Source organism: Hylobates moloch, unplaced genomic scaffold, assembly GCF_009828535.3.
Source record: "Hylobates moloch isolate HMO894 unplaced genomic scaffold, HMol_V3 SCAFFOLD_40, whole genome shotgun sequence".
Lineage (NCBI taxonomy): Eukaryota > Metazoa > Chordata > Mammalia > Primates > Hylobatidae > Hylobates > Hylobates moloch.
The window spans coordinates 1,846,921-1,861,183 of NW_026652315.1; the positions used below are offsets into that span (position 1 = coordinate 1,846,921).

The 14,263-nt window shown below is 42.5% G+C and overlaps 1 protein-coding gene across 1 annotated transcript in view; it reads right to left on the reverse strand.

Moving 5' to 3' along the window:
- Positions 1–14,263, reverse strand: part of LOC116463534 (unconventional myosin-Ie) — a 235,729-nt gene that overhangs the window by 189,107 nt on the left and 32,359 nt on the right. The gene's annotated exons all lie outside the window — the stretch shown is intronic.

Consider the following 14,263-nt stretch of genomic DNA (forward strand, 5'->3'; position numbering starts at 1 on the left):
GTATACATGTCCAATCATTTTGTTAGCTTTTTTCCATGAAGGAATACTAATATTATTTTTAAAAATTAATTTAGCATTTCTTCATTATCTTTTTAAAATTAAGTTAGTTAAGATTAAACCATTATTTCCTCCATCCACTGGCCCAGGCTTGGGGAATACTGCTGTGCTTGGTGAGCATAGGAGCAGGTGTCTATTTCCCTGGCATCTGTAGTGCCCCATGTCAGCCCATGCAAGTCCTTGAACTCTAAATATCTGGCCTCCAGTGTCTGACCTGTCAAACGCGGGACATGGATTGACTCCCACAACCGCTTCCAGCTCTGACCCCCATGGCCTATTATCAGGGCTGTCCAGCGAATCAGAATGTGGAGCCATCAAGAATCTTCCCAAAGCACAAAAAGCAACAACTACAACATGTAAAGTAATGGAAACAGGAAGAGGGAGTCACCACACATTCTTCATGATCCTGAATTCTTTAAATACTAAAACTCTCATCAAACTCAAAGGTTCGGTTCCTCTTCCATTTGAGTACATTTGTATTATCAGATGCTTAAAGGAAAAAGAAAACAGAAAAAAAACCCAGACAGCTATGTATTTCCCTGAAGACACAAATAATTCACACTTCTCTGGAAAAGCCCATAGTAGAATTAGTAGGGTGGGACAGGCACGGTGGCTCACGCCTGTAATCCCAGCACTCTGGGAGGCCGAGGCGGGCAGATGACGAGGTCAAGAGATCGAGACCATCCTGGCCAACATGGTGAAACCCCGTCTGTACTAAAATACAAAAAAAAAATTAGCCAGGCGTGGTGGCGCATGCCTGTAATCCCAGCTACTGGGGAGGCTGAGGCAGGGAAATGCTTGAACCCAGGAGGTGGAGGTTTCAGTGAGCCGAGACTGCGCCACTGCACTCCAGCCTGGCGACAGAGCAAGACTCCGTCTCAAAAAAGAATTAGTTGGGTGGTCAGCCTGAACCCCTTTTTCAATTTAAAATCACAAGATGTTTTTCAATGTCATATCAACAAGTGATAACTGTTGATTTTTAAATTATTATTTTGAACCTAAATGTCTCCTAACCAATAGATTTACATTTTCATGATTTTACCATTCTATTTTTGTTGATGAACCTTGCTTTTGTGTTAAAATATGTACTGCTACTTGCATAATTTATAGCTATGCTTTAATTAAAGATGATGTATTCCTACATAAATTCTTCCCTTTGTCAATATGGTTAAAAGGACACTGGAAAAACAACTCGAAAGCAACCTGTTCAGAGTCTGCCTCTTATGGGCTGAGTGGCCAAGACCTGCCCCCCACTCTACCGTATGTAAAAAGGTTTTATAAAACAGCAAGTCAGGGAACCACTCAGGGAACAGTGGGGAGAATGTAGGACAATCCTGAGCACCAGGCTTCAGGCAATCAGGCACCTGCACCCCGAGGAATTGGAACCTAGGTGGGGCTTTTCAGGTGGGGTCGCAGTAGGGAAAGAGAACTGAAGAGGTAATGATACCATCTCCCTTTATGGGGAAGGCGTTTTCTCACTTGACTGTTTCACGGAGTGCACACCTCCATGCAGGAGTCTCCCGTGTAATCCTCCACCTTGTGTGGACCCAAGACTTTGCTTTCTATTCCCATGTACCCACCAGTGCAGCCATGGTTCACCGCTGGGCACTGCTAGCCTTGATGCCTGCTTACATCTCCATATACCTGCTTTTTAAAAGGCACTTTGTAACATTTTTCTTTTTCTTTTTTTGAGATGGGGTATCACTCTATAGCCCAGGCTGGAGTGCAGTGCCAGGCTCGACCTCCCAGGCTCAAGCAATCCTCTCACTTCAGCCTCCTGAGTAGCTGGGACCAGAAGTGCGCACCACCACATCTGGCTATTTTTATTATTATTATTATTTTTTATAGACACGGGGTCTCCCTATGTTTCCCAGGCTTGTCTCAAACTCCTGGCCTTAAGCAATTCTCCCTCCTCTGCCTCCAAAAGTATTGGGATTGCAGGTATGAGCCAGCACGCCCAGCCATTTATTTACTTTTTAAACATCATTGTTAAGTGGGCAGTGCAGGAGGGTGTAGTGTGATGGCAGAGAGACCAGTTAGGAACATCCTAAATCATCCTGAGCGAGAATCGCCTCTCCAGCTCGCTGAATTAGGAGGGCAGCTATAGAGCGGAGTAAAGCTGCAAGATTCGATGTATTTTTATAAGCAGAAATAACAAGACATGCTGACAACTTGTACGTGGAGGGGCTGAGGGAAGGAGTGAAGTTAAGGAAAGGCCAGGGTGGACTGCCATTTCCAGACATGTCTTGGGGAAGGCTGAGACTTCTCATCAGTGGGCAAAGGAATGTTTGCCACATTGACACCCTCTCCATCCCCAGCACTTCGGGAGCTATGTTAAAAGAGGAGATGGTGGGCCCAACAGCCTGGGCAGGAGTGTGGGGGCTTACCCTGCTGAAAGGAGGAAGCGGAGGAAAACACAAAGCTCCATGGGGCGGGGGGAGTTCCCCCTCTCAAAGGAGATGGGGCTGGGTGGCAGAGGTGTCAGCAGAGGGTGAGAGAAAGTTCACCCTGGGAGATTCACTGGGCAGCAAACGGGCTTGCAAAATGTGGCCTTTGCTCAAACCAAAGGTAGAATGTGGGAGTGGAGTAGTACATTTTCTTGCACTGGGGAAGTGGCCTTCTGCTTAGTCCCGTCTACCTCCCAGAGTGTGGACCAGAAGAGAGATTCTGCAGGAGGAAAGAGAACCTGATCCATCGCCAGGCTCAAACCTTCAAGACTTCTGAAAAGGAACCCACCTTCGTTGGGGTGGCAAATTGACCAGACAATGAACTTTCTGGCCCCTCTCCCAATACACGCTTGGTACTGGGAGAGGGGCCAGAAAGTTCATTTTTACAACCTCTATGAAACCCCAGCTGTGTTGTTGGTATCTCTTCATTTCATGAGACATAAATTAGTATTACTATACTTAGTATTTTATAATGGCCAGTTATGGAAACTTAAAGGACATACGCAACTCCAGCTGTGCAGAGATGACCCTGATCAGAATACAGATGTTTTGATCAACCTGCTACACACAGCTGTTCTGTGCCGAGGGGACCTCACCAGCCCTCAACATATTGGGCAATCTGCAGAAGATTCTGGTATGGAGCATGCAAAGCCTATAGAGTTAAGCACTTAGGGCATGTGAGTAGGTCTCAGGGCTACTTCTATCCATATGTTTGAGAAAACTAAGGCAGGGGTGTGTCACCCTCTTAGACTCTGTGGGAGGGCATTATCATCACAATTTACAGACAAGGAAACTAGTTCAGAGACGTTAAGAAACTTTGCCCACAGCTAATCAGGACAGGGTTAGAATTTGAACCCAGCATCCTGTCAATGACACCACAGCTGCTTCACGAAGATGACTGTTGTCAACAGAAGGTAAGGAGAAGGACTCAAAATGGGTAATGTAAGTAATAATGAGAATATTATTCATGACAACAGTAACAATTAACATTGACTGAATGCTTACTGTTAACTTAGCAAATGTGTGTTGAGCTCCTCACGACATGCCAGACGCTGCTGGAGGCACTGGGAAGACAGCTCCTCCATGGAGCTTACAATCTAGTAGAGACTCACGCCAAGTCCCATGAATTATTCCTCTTAATCCTCAAGCAACACTATGACGTAGATACTGTTCTAACCTATATTCAGTGTGAGAATCAGAGTGGTTAAAGGACTTACCTAACGTGCCATAGCTAGAAAGTGGTGTCGAGCTGGGGCCAGAGATCCTGAGAATCTTATGATCAATCCAGTTCATCAGGTACCCAATAGCAATCCTACATGTGCATTGTTGGAGGAAATTGGACCAAAGACTCAGAATGTAAACATTTTGGGTAGCCCCAAACCAAAAGAGATTTGACATCCATTCAAAAGCTGCAGGAATACTCTAAAGAACATTCTAGGACCTCTGAAAATCACAGGGCGGTGAGCAGCCCACCCAAACTTTCCCACAGTCTAGTGTGCCTTCCAAGTTCATGGTCTCATATGACTCCCCTATGAAAACTGCCAGCCGTCAAACGCTGGACAGGCCAACTTCCTGAATAACCACCACTTTTTGATTCTCTCCTAAGGTCTTTAAAAGTGCAAACCACAGCATTCTCACTTCCCAGAACCCTTTGCTGATTACAGCGTGAGATCAAATCCCCACGGAGAGGGCGGACTGGTATTTCAAACATGAAACACTGGAATGCAGATTAATAATTTACCAATGACTGTAAACAAATATTGTTCATGGAGGGAAAAAACTTCTCTCTTTTAAATGGGAACTCAGTCAGATTATCTCAGTACTTTAAGAAGCAAACTGCAAAATGCCTTCTTAGAATTCAATATTTATTAATGCTGATGCTTTATTTTTAAAGAATTAATCATTCCCAGCTTCAATATTCTGCTTCAGCATAAAGTTCACTTTATTCTGCATGTGGATTTCTGTATTCTCTGCCTAGATAAATTAATACATATTCCAGAGTCTGGGGCCACGGTCAATGAAAAACCACAGCAAATTCCTAAGCAGTAATAGATATTCCACATGGCTTGAAATGGCTGAAGGAGAATTTTTTTTAAGGTTAAGAATCAAAGTGCTGTAATTGAAGACCTTAAAATCAAGCAGCAAGGGATTTTCAAGGTACCTAATGTTGACTTCAAGGATCACTTAAGGTAAACTTCCCTCTCCTCATCCTTCCTTGCTCACCCTCGAATCCAGTTTCCAGCTTTAAGAGTGGAACATTGTTGACATTAGGTCAGTGACGTTAACTTAAATTGGCAATGCAATGTAAAAAGTGGCAGGCAAAGTAGGTAGAACTCAATTACTTGAAAAAAGTAAATATCCCCCAAAATTCCCAAGGTCTGTTGTCAGGTTTTTGCCTAATTCAATCTACAGATACATGGTACAGGGAGGTACTGTAATAATAGTCTTTTGTAGGTAAATTTCTAAGGAAACTGCTTTAAAAACCTATCCTTGATTCAACTTGAGGGTATTTACAATAGCACCCTCCATTCCATTTAATATTATAAGTGCACCTGTCCCACCTTTATGAAAATCATGTAGAACAGGAGTCAGCAAACTACAGCCCGTGGGCCAAATCTGGCTCAATGATTATTTTTTATTTTTATTTATTTCTGTTGGTTTTTTGAGACCGAGTCTTGCTCTGTCACCTAGGCTGGAGTGCAGTGGTGCAATCATGGCTCACTGCAGCTTTGACCTCCCAACCTCAGACGATCCTCCTGCCTCAGCCCCTGCAGGTAGCTGGGACCACAGGCATGCACCATCACGCCCAGCTAACTTTTTAAAAATCTGTGGAGATGGAGTCTCCCTACGTTGCCCATGCTGGTCTCAAACTCTTGGGCTCAAGCAATCCTCCTGTGTCGTCCTCCCACAGTGCTGAGATTGCAGGTGTGAGCCACCACGCCCAGTCTGATTGTTTTTGTAAACCGAGTTTTATTAAAAGACAGCCACGTGATTTCATGCTACAATAGCAGAGTTGAGCAGCTGTGACACAGACTGTATGGTCCACAGAGCCTAAAATATTTACTATCTGGCCTTTTACAGAAGAATTTTGCTAACCTGATGTAGGATCAATGAGGAAAACCTTGAAAGATGTGACAGCAGCCTTGCTCAGTCCACAGGTGGACTCACTATATTATGGACGCAGTAAGTGACAGGCCTTTTAAATCACAAGCACCTTCCTTTTCCAACCCCCATCTACAAGTGGGGAAACATATCTTTGAACTAAGGGAAGAGTACTGATATGAGAAATCAGAGGTCAGCAACACGTCAGAAAAGAAACAACTGAGAACCAAGAAACTGCCCCATATTTCAGATGAGATGGGAGAGGTAGAACAATATATACAAATGGCAAGAAAAAGATGAGACAGACTCTCCTCTCCTAGAGATCGCAATCAACTTGATTATCAACACCAGCCCCAAATTGTTTCTTATTACAAAAGTATGCAGACACAGCACTCTACCACTCCAAAAATACTGAGGTGGAAAGAAATGAACCCCAAATTTTCAACATCTTATATCCCTTCCACAATCTAAATTTCATTAGGTTAACAGGTCAATAGCACACCTTTAAAAAGTATAAATAACTCTGTTAAAGTAATACCTGTCAGTCATTTTCACCTTGATGAAAATTAATATTTCAATCAAATTTTCTTTTCTGTTTGTATGTAGCTAGTTCTGGCTCTACAATTCTATAATTTCATGGTTTGATTTCACTGCATGCAGCTCTCTTTGATTATTGCAGGGCAAGGGTGATATTCAAAAGAGATGAAAGGAAACAAAGACTAATTTCAAAGTAAGGGTAACGTGAGGCTAATTCAAGTGGAATGAAGCCCAACGGCTCTCTTCTTTAGCCTGAAATCTAGGTTCTAGATAAAAATTGGGATGCATATAAATTAAAAAGCAAAAGTATCCTACAATTTTGCAGTAACTTAGCTTTTCCTTCCTTTACCATTTTGTGTCCTAAAACAACTCTGTGAGTAGAAGTAGATAATGTAGACATTATTTCCATTTTGCAGATGAAGAACCGTGTTGTCTGAGAGGTTAAATCACTTGCTCAAAGTCACGGGTAAGGGAGAATTCAAAGTCTTCTAACTGCCGCTACTTCTTTTGTGAGAGAAAAGTGTGTGATAGGATTTACTGTGTCCAAGAATGCTGCCAATTTAACGGGAAGGAATCCTGGGCTTTTGTACAGCAACACATTTACCTTCTCAAAATTAAAAAGTAAACCCATTATTTGCAAATTACAACTTGCAATTAGATGGGAAGAAGTAAGCATGCTGATCCAGGATTTCCATTATGTGCCTGACACTAGGGAGGTCACGTCCATTCTCATTAGAATACACAGATTACTAACCTGACAGCAGCAGCAGTCCACAGACAGGTGTTTCTAGATGTAGTGTCCCCTGTGCTATAAATCCACAGCAGGATTGTCATTGATCTGTCTGATGCTATCGCCACATTAACTTTCCCCATCACTTAGATCAGGCCTTTATGCCACTACTGAACAGAAGGGAGTTCAGGAATTGACTTTGCTGGCGCTCTATTTTTTTTTTTAATTTAATTTTTTAGAGACGAGGTCTCACTGTGCTGCCCAGGCTAGTCTCAAAGCCCTGAGACCAAAGCTCAAGTGATCCTCCCACCTCGGCCTCCCAAAGTGTTGAGATTACAGGCATGAGCCACCACGACCGGCCCTGGGATTCTATTGGATGCAGCCAATTTCATTGTCAAGATTGGCTCCATGCTGTTATTTAATCAGGTGTTTCCTACTGTGTAGACAAACCTAACAGCTCTCCATCGTAAAAAGGAGTGAGGAATTGAGCTGGACAGAGATGTGCATTCCAAATTTTTCTTTCCTTTTCATAAAGACTTGATTGTCTTATTTATCTGGATTGGCCATACACAGTAATCTCACTAGCTGACAGTTGCTTAGTAAACACAACCGAAGGACAATCCACTAAGAAATGTCACATTTCTTTTAAACTCTGAAATCCTATATCCCAGTTCCACATCTCGCTCTTCAAGTTTCTGGTTTAACTATCCAGCTTCATCACTGTCTACTTGCTTTCTTTTTCTTTTTTGGAGACAGGGCCTTGCTCTTTTACACAGGCTGGAGTGCAGTGGTGCAATCTTGGCTCGCTGCAGCCTTGAACTCCCAGGCTCAAGTGATCCTCCGCCACAGCCCCGCCTGGAGTAGCTGGGATTACAGGCACGCCACCACCGCGCCTGGGTAATTTTTGTATTTTTTGTAGAGATGGGGTTTTGCCATGTTGGCCAGGCTAATCTCAAACTTCTGGGCTCAAGTGATTCTGTCTTGGCCTCCCAAACTGCTAGGCTATAGGTGAGAGCGAGGTATCTGCTTTTGAATCTAGTCCATCTACTCACCAACCTCCCACACCCATTGTGAAATTACTACTACCACCCACAGCCCTACCACACAACACTGGACCTATTTCCCATTGGTGAGTGGGTATCCTTCCTTTGAGCAAACGGACTTCCCACTTCTTTCTAGATCCATTCTCTTCCTGCCTTGCTTTCAGCCTCTAGTTTTTCTTGCTTTTTTCTCCCTTTATTCCTATGTTTATAGTTGAAAGCTAAACCACAAGAGTGAGTTCAGTAAATATTTTTTGAGCTTCCACTATGCATCTAAGTAAACACTTCAGAACCAGCATATATCCTCATAGGAAAGAGCTACTTCTTCCTCTGAAACCCCCTGGAAATATGCCCAGGTAATAGGGAAGCACATGAAAGGTAAGCGACTTCCTGACTGAATAGACCAATTGCACTCAGTTTTGTGGCAGTGGATATAAAAGAAATATGAAGAACCTCTTGTCAGTGGGGCACAATGACTCACACCCGTAATAGCAATGCTTTGGGAGACCAAAGTGGAAGGATCGCTTGAGACCAGGCTGGGCAACATAGTGACACTCCATCTGTACAAAAAATTTAAAAATTAGCCTGGCATGGTGGCACACGCCTGTAGTTCCAGCGACTCAGGAAGCTGAAGCAGGACGGTCACCTGAGCCCAGGAGGTCGAGGCTGCAGTGAACCATGATTATTGCATCACTGCACTCCAGCCTGGGCAACCGAATGAGACCCTGTCTCAAAATAAATAAATAAGTAAAAATAACTAAAAGTATAATTGGAATGTTCGTAACCCAAAGAAATGATAAAGGCTGAAGGTGATGGATACCCATTTATCCTGATGTGATTATTATGCACTGTAGGACTGTATCAAAATATTGCATGTACCCCATAAATATACACAGCTAATTTGTACCCACACTTTTTTTTCTTAAAAATAAAAATGACCATTTTCGACGACTCCTGACATAAACACAGAAGAATGCTACCAAATGTCCTCCTTTTCCATTGTGGTAACAGCATATTCCCCCCACTGGTGACAAAGTGGCAGAAACTGCTATAGGACCAATGTAGAATCAGATGGTATCAATAAAACTGCCAACTTCATCCAAATATTCTCCAAAGCTTATTAAGTCTCTGAAAGATGATTATACAGAGATCACTTGGCAAGGGCTTTCTTTTGCAGCCCCTTCCAATCACAATGCCGGGTGTTTGGGTTCAGCCTGGCAGGGTCAAAAACAGAAGGAAATCTCAGAGAAATTTGCCAACTTTTCCACATTGACTACAAGAATGATTTACTTCTCAGATTGGCATATATGTCTCCCTCATTTTGCTCTGTCCACTTATACGTCTCACGTACAGGTCACACTTTCAGAAACCTCACAGAGAACTGCCAAGCAGACAAAGGAAGCTTATTTGCAAAAAACACATCCGACTCCTCCTTGCTAAGAATATCCCTGAGGAAGTTCTAACACATTTATTAGTGTAAAGATTTAACACAAAGATTGTCTCAAAGAGAATGTTCACACCACAACGGGTCAAACCATGAAAGAGAAAAACAAGGGCATTCTGTGGCACCTAAGCCTACTCAGAATAATCTTTATTCATTACTTGCATAGCTCATGGCTTTGTATTTTTATTATTAAAGTGCAATTTTGATGTTCAAATTTAAGAAGAATAAAGAACAAGATTTGGCACCACTTGGTGGATATATGTACTATCCTTGGTATGTAGTAAAAGGTGGACTAGCATCAAAGAGTGTAAAAACGACTCCAAACTACTTTCAGACACTTCAGCTGGCAAGCACAGGCTGCTACAGTATGAGATGTAATCTGCCAAATACCACAGAATGCAAGATTTGAGGGATTTTGAAAGAAGCAAGTGATGATTCTGTGGCCACATCAGGAAAGCATGTTTTTTGCATCAATAAATCTGTGCTGAATATGAATAATAAAAAAAAACCCACTTGGTTCTACCTCAAGGGCTGCTTTTCACCACTGTCCCACACATAAGCCAGGGCTGGAAAAGAAGAAGAGACCTGGCCAGGCTTGCTCTCAGATCTCTTTGAAGTCCCCCACCTGTTTTCCTAGCTACTTGGAGGCCACGATGGACTTACATTTAAACTATATTAGACCTCATGCCTCAGAGATAGGCCACTGCTAAGCAGCCTGAGCATTTATTTACCAATTAACTTAGGCCGGCATTTTGGGAGGTGGTGGGACAGACACGGATGCATTCAAATAACTCCCCCTGAGATGTCAGGAAAGAACCTGTATCATCTGAAGCCATGTGTGGCCCTGATTCATGTGGAGGAGTGAGTGTCACGGACTATAAGCAGTGCTGTCTGCACACACTCGTTCTGATGCCTTTCCAATGAGAACCCGGCTGTGTGCTGTGGGCTCTCTCTGGTCACACAAAAAAACAAGTCCTGCAGTAACTCAAGTGTGCTACCCCCTCTCCCACTATACCCAAAATATTAACAGAAAAGCAAAAAAAAAAAAAAAAAAAAGAAAGAAAGAAAAGAAAAAAAAAATCTTGAAACTTTTTCTGGGATTAAAAAAAAACTAGGCCAGGTGCAGTAGCTCAGGCCTGTAATCCCAACACTTTGGGAGGCTGAGGCGGGCAGATCACTTGAGGCTAGGAGTTTGAGACCACCCTGAACAACATGCCAAAACGTCGTATCTAAAAAAAATACAAAAATTAGCTGGGTGCGATGGCGTGCCCCTGTAGTCCCAGCTACTCAGAAGCTGAGGGAGAATTGCTTGAGCCCAGGAGATGGAGGTTGCAGTGAGCCGAGATCATGCCACTGCACTCCAGCCTGGGTGATGGGAGTGAAACCCTGTCTCAAAAAAAAGAAAAGAAAAAACCCTAGATTCAAAGGGACATAAATAAATAAGGTAAATAAGGTTTATTTATGTCCCTTTAAATCTAGCAGTCAGACTTTCATAAGTATCTTTTAAAATTATGTGTTTTTAATAGTACTTGAATTTTGGACATGTGTTGGATCATCTGAGAATTCTCTGATACCTCCAGTGACTCACACAGTACACCCCTGGTTTTTTTGTTTTTTTTTTTTTTTAATTATACTTTAAGTTCTGGGATACATTTGCAGAACGTGCAGGTTTGTTACATAGGTATACATGTGCCATGGTGGTTTGCTGCACCCATCAACCCGTCATCTACATTAGAGATTTCTCCTACCCCTCCCCTAGCCCCCCATCTCCTGACAGGCCCCAGTGTGTGATGTTCCCCTCCCTGTGTCCATGTGTTCTCATTGTTCAACTCCCACTTATCAGTGAGAACATGCGGTGTTTGGTTTTCTGTTCCTATGTTAGTATGCTTAGAATGATGGTTTCCAGCTTCATCCATGTCCCTGCAAAGGACATGAACTCATCCTTTTTCATGGCTGCATAGTATTCCATGGTGTATATGTGCCACGTTTTCTTTATCCTGTCTATCACTGATGGAGATTTGGGTTGACAACCCCTAGTTTTAAAACAAATCTATGCTTATATAATACCTCCTTGCAGTTACTGAATTGTACAGTTATTGAATTGTTTATCTTTTACAAAGCACTTCTACTTTATTTCATTTGATTCTTATGGAGGTGTTTTATTATTACGAATATTTCCATTTTACAGATGTAAAAATGGAGGGAACTGATTAAGATGACAAGAGCCAGGACTCAAACCAGGGCTCCACACTCTAAATTTCTACTGAATAATTTTTAAGTTTCCTAAGTTTACTACACGTATGAAAACAAAACATAACGCAGGCAATTATGATGAAACCCACTCTGCTCAGGAATGGAGTTGTTATCCATATCTACAACTGCTGAGCTTGACTGTGATTTTCCTCAACATGAACATTCATCAGATATAATTCGTATAATATAAAGCACATGGTTTTATTCTGTTCTCCAATTTTGCATTTGGCAGAAAATAGAGCTTTAGCCTACATTACGAAACTTAAAAGAACACTCAAACTACTATAGTCAAAAATATTTCGCTCGGCTGGGTGCAGTGGCTCACGCCTGTAATCCCAGCACTTTGGGCAGCCAAGGCAGGAAAATTACTTGAGGTCAAGAGTTCGAGACCAGCCTGGCCAACATGGAGAAACACCGTCTCTAAAGTACAAAAAATTAGCCGAGCGTGGTGGTTTGCTCCTGTAATCCCAGCTACTCGGGACGCTGAGGCAGGAGAATCGCTTGAACCCGGGAGGTGGAGGTTGCAGTGAGCCGGGATCATGCCACTGCACTCCAGCCTGGGCAACAGAGTGAGACTCCATCTCAAAAAAGAAAAAAAAAATCTCACTGATAGAGTTCTTATAGGACAAAGTAAAATCTAAGCTTAGATGTATCTTTCCTCAACAAGGCAAATCACTTAAACATACTCCATACATTTCCCCGTCCATGATGTGGCTAATATGGTTCAATGAAGCTCCTTTTTTTCCTCCTACTCAACTGAGAAATGTCAGCTAAGAGTGTAAATTAATCAAACAAAATCCTTCTAAAGGAAGTAAGCTCTGTGGTCTTTGTAGAGTCAGGTACTAGGTGTAACTAAAGTGGCCCTATATTGACAATTGCATTGTGAGGCAAAGCAAGTAAAAGTGTTCAAGTCTAAAAAAAAAAAAAAAAACGAAAATGAATAGATTGCTTAGGAATTTGGTAGGTGTCTCTAGTTACAATTGAATTTCTATTTTCATTAATACGATTTTTTTATGATAGCTATATAAACTAGATCAGTATTGACTTTTTTTCTTTTTTTGCTTGAAAGAGGAGTTGAAATGTCTTCCTCAGCACATAGTGCATTCCTGACTCCCAGATCTGTGCCGAGCAAACTTTCTGAGTTTTTCAACCTTGGTCAATGAGAGGACTGTGTTTATTATAAATCCATGAAGGGATATCATCTGCTGAATTGTAGAGAACAGAGAAAAATGTTTCCTCTCTGGTTTTAGAACATCTCCTCTTAAGCTCGCTCCACAAAACACTCAGCCAACCCTGCCTGCAAGATGCCCTCAGTGCTGAGCCAGGACCGTCTCTACGGGCTCTCAGGAGTGTTGGGGCTGGTGTCCACCCACCCTGCTAAGCTGGGAAAAACAGTAGGGGAGTTTCAACCCTTGCTAACCTGTAACCACTTCCCAAAGGCAGGAGGAGCGAGGTCCTTGAAAACCCATTTGGGTAAAAATTTAGAATGATATGGGGCAAACAGTGCAAGAGAACCAAAGACGGGGTGAAACTACCTACAAAGGTCTATCAACATCGAAAAATAGACATTTAAACAATAAAGAGTGCACCCTATAAATAAAACATCAGGCTGGGCGCTGCGGCTCATGCCTGTAATCCCAGCATTTTCGGAGGCCGAGGCGGAAGTTCAAGACCAGCCTGTCCAACATGGCGAGACCTCATCTCTATTAAAAATACAAAAATTAGCCGGGCGTGGTGGCACATGCCTGTAATCCCTGCTACTAGGGAGGCTGAGGCATGAGAATTGCTTGAACCTGGGATACAGGGGTTGCAGTGAGCCAAGACTGTGCCACTGCATTCTAGCCTGGGTGGCAGACCAAGACTCTGTCTCAAAAAAAGAAAAAAAAAAAAAAAAGAAAATGTCAATGACACATTGTATTCATCTTGAAGTAGCAATAATGGGTACTAAACTCTTCCATTTTATCAACCCTCAATAGAAACCTTTCAGGGCCTTCCTCTCCACTGGTTCTAATGGATGGTGTAGAATGATACATAGTGCTTGGATACAGATTTTATGTGTAACAAGAGATGTTTTCCTGTTCCTGGTTTTCTAACCAAATATTTCACTGACCTTCTGGTTTCCAAATGCAGACAGAAATGTAAGATAGCTTCATTGTTTGACGTACAAAACCTTTGACCTAACTGACTCCATACTGTAGAACTGGTATTTCGCAACTTCACTACCCCGATATTCACAGTAGTCTGGCCTCCTGTTAACCGCCTTCATCCAGAACACAGCCCCTCCCAAGAGACACAAAAGGGCAGCTCTGGGCATGTTAGGCTCCTATCCCAGACATTCTTCATGTTGATTCATCTGTGTTTCTCTCCTAATAGGGCTGTTCAGTCACCCGCTTTCCTTCTCGTTCCTATAGTCAACATCCAATTAAAAGGTCTCCCTACTAAGAATTTTAAAAATTCAGTCTGTGTATGGTGGCTCCAGCCTGTAATCCCAGCAGTTTTGCGGCCAAGGCCTGAGGACTGCTTGAGCCCTAGGAGTTAAAGACCAGCCTAGGCAATATAGCAAGATATGATCTCTACAAAATTTTATATATAGATAGATAGATAGATAGATAGATAGATAGATAGATATAGATTTTTTTTTTTTTTTTTGGAC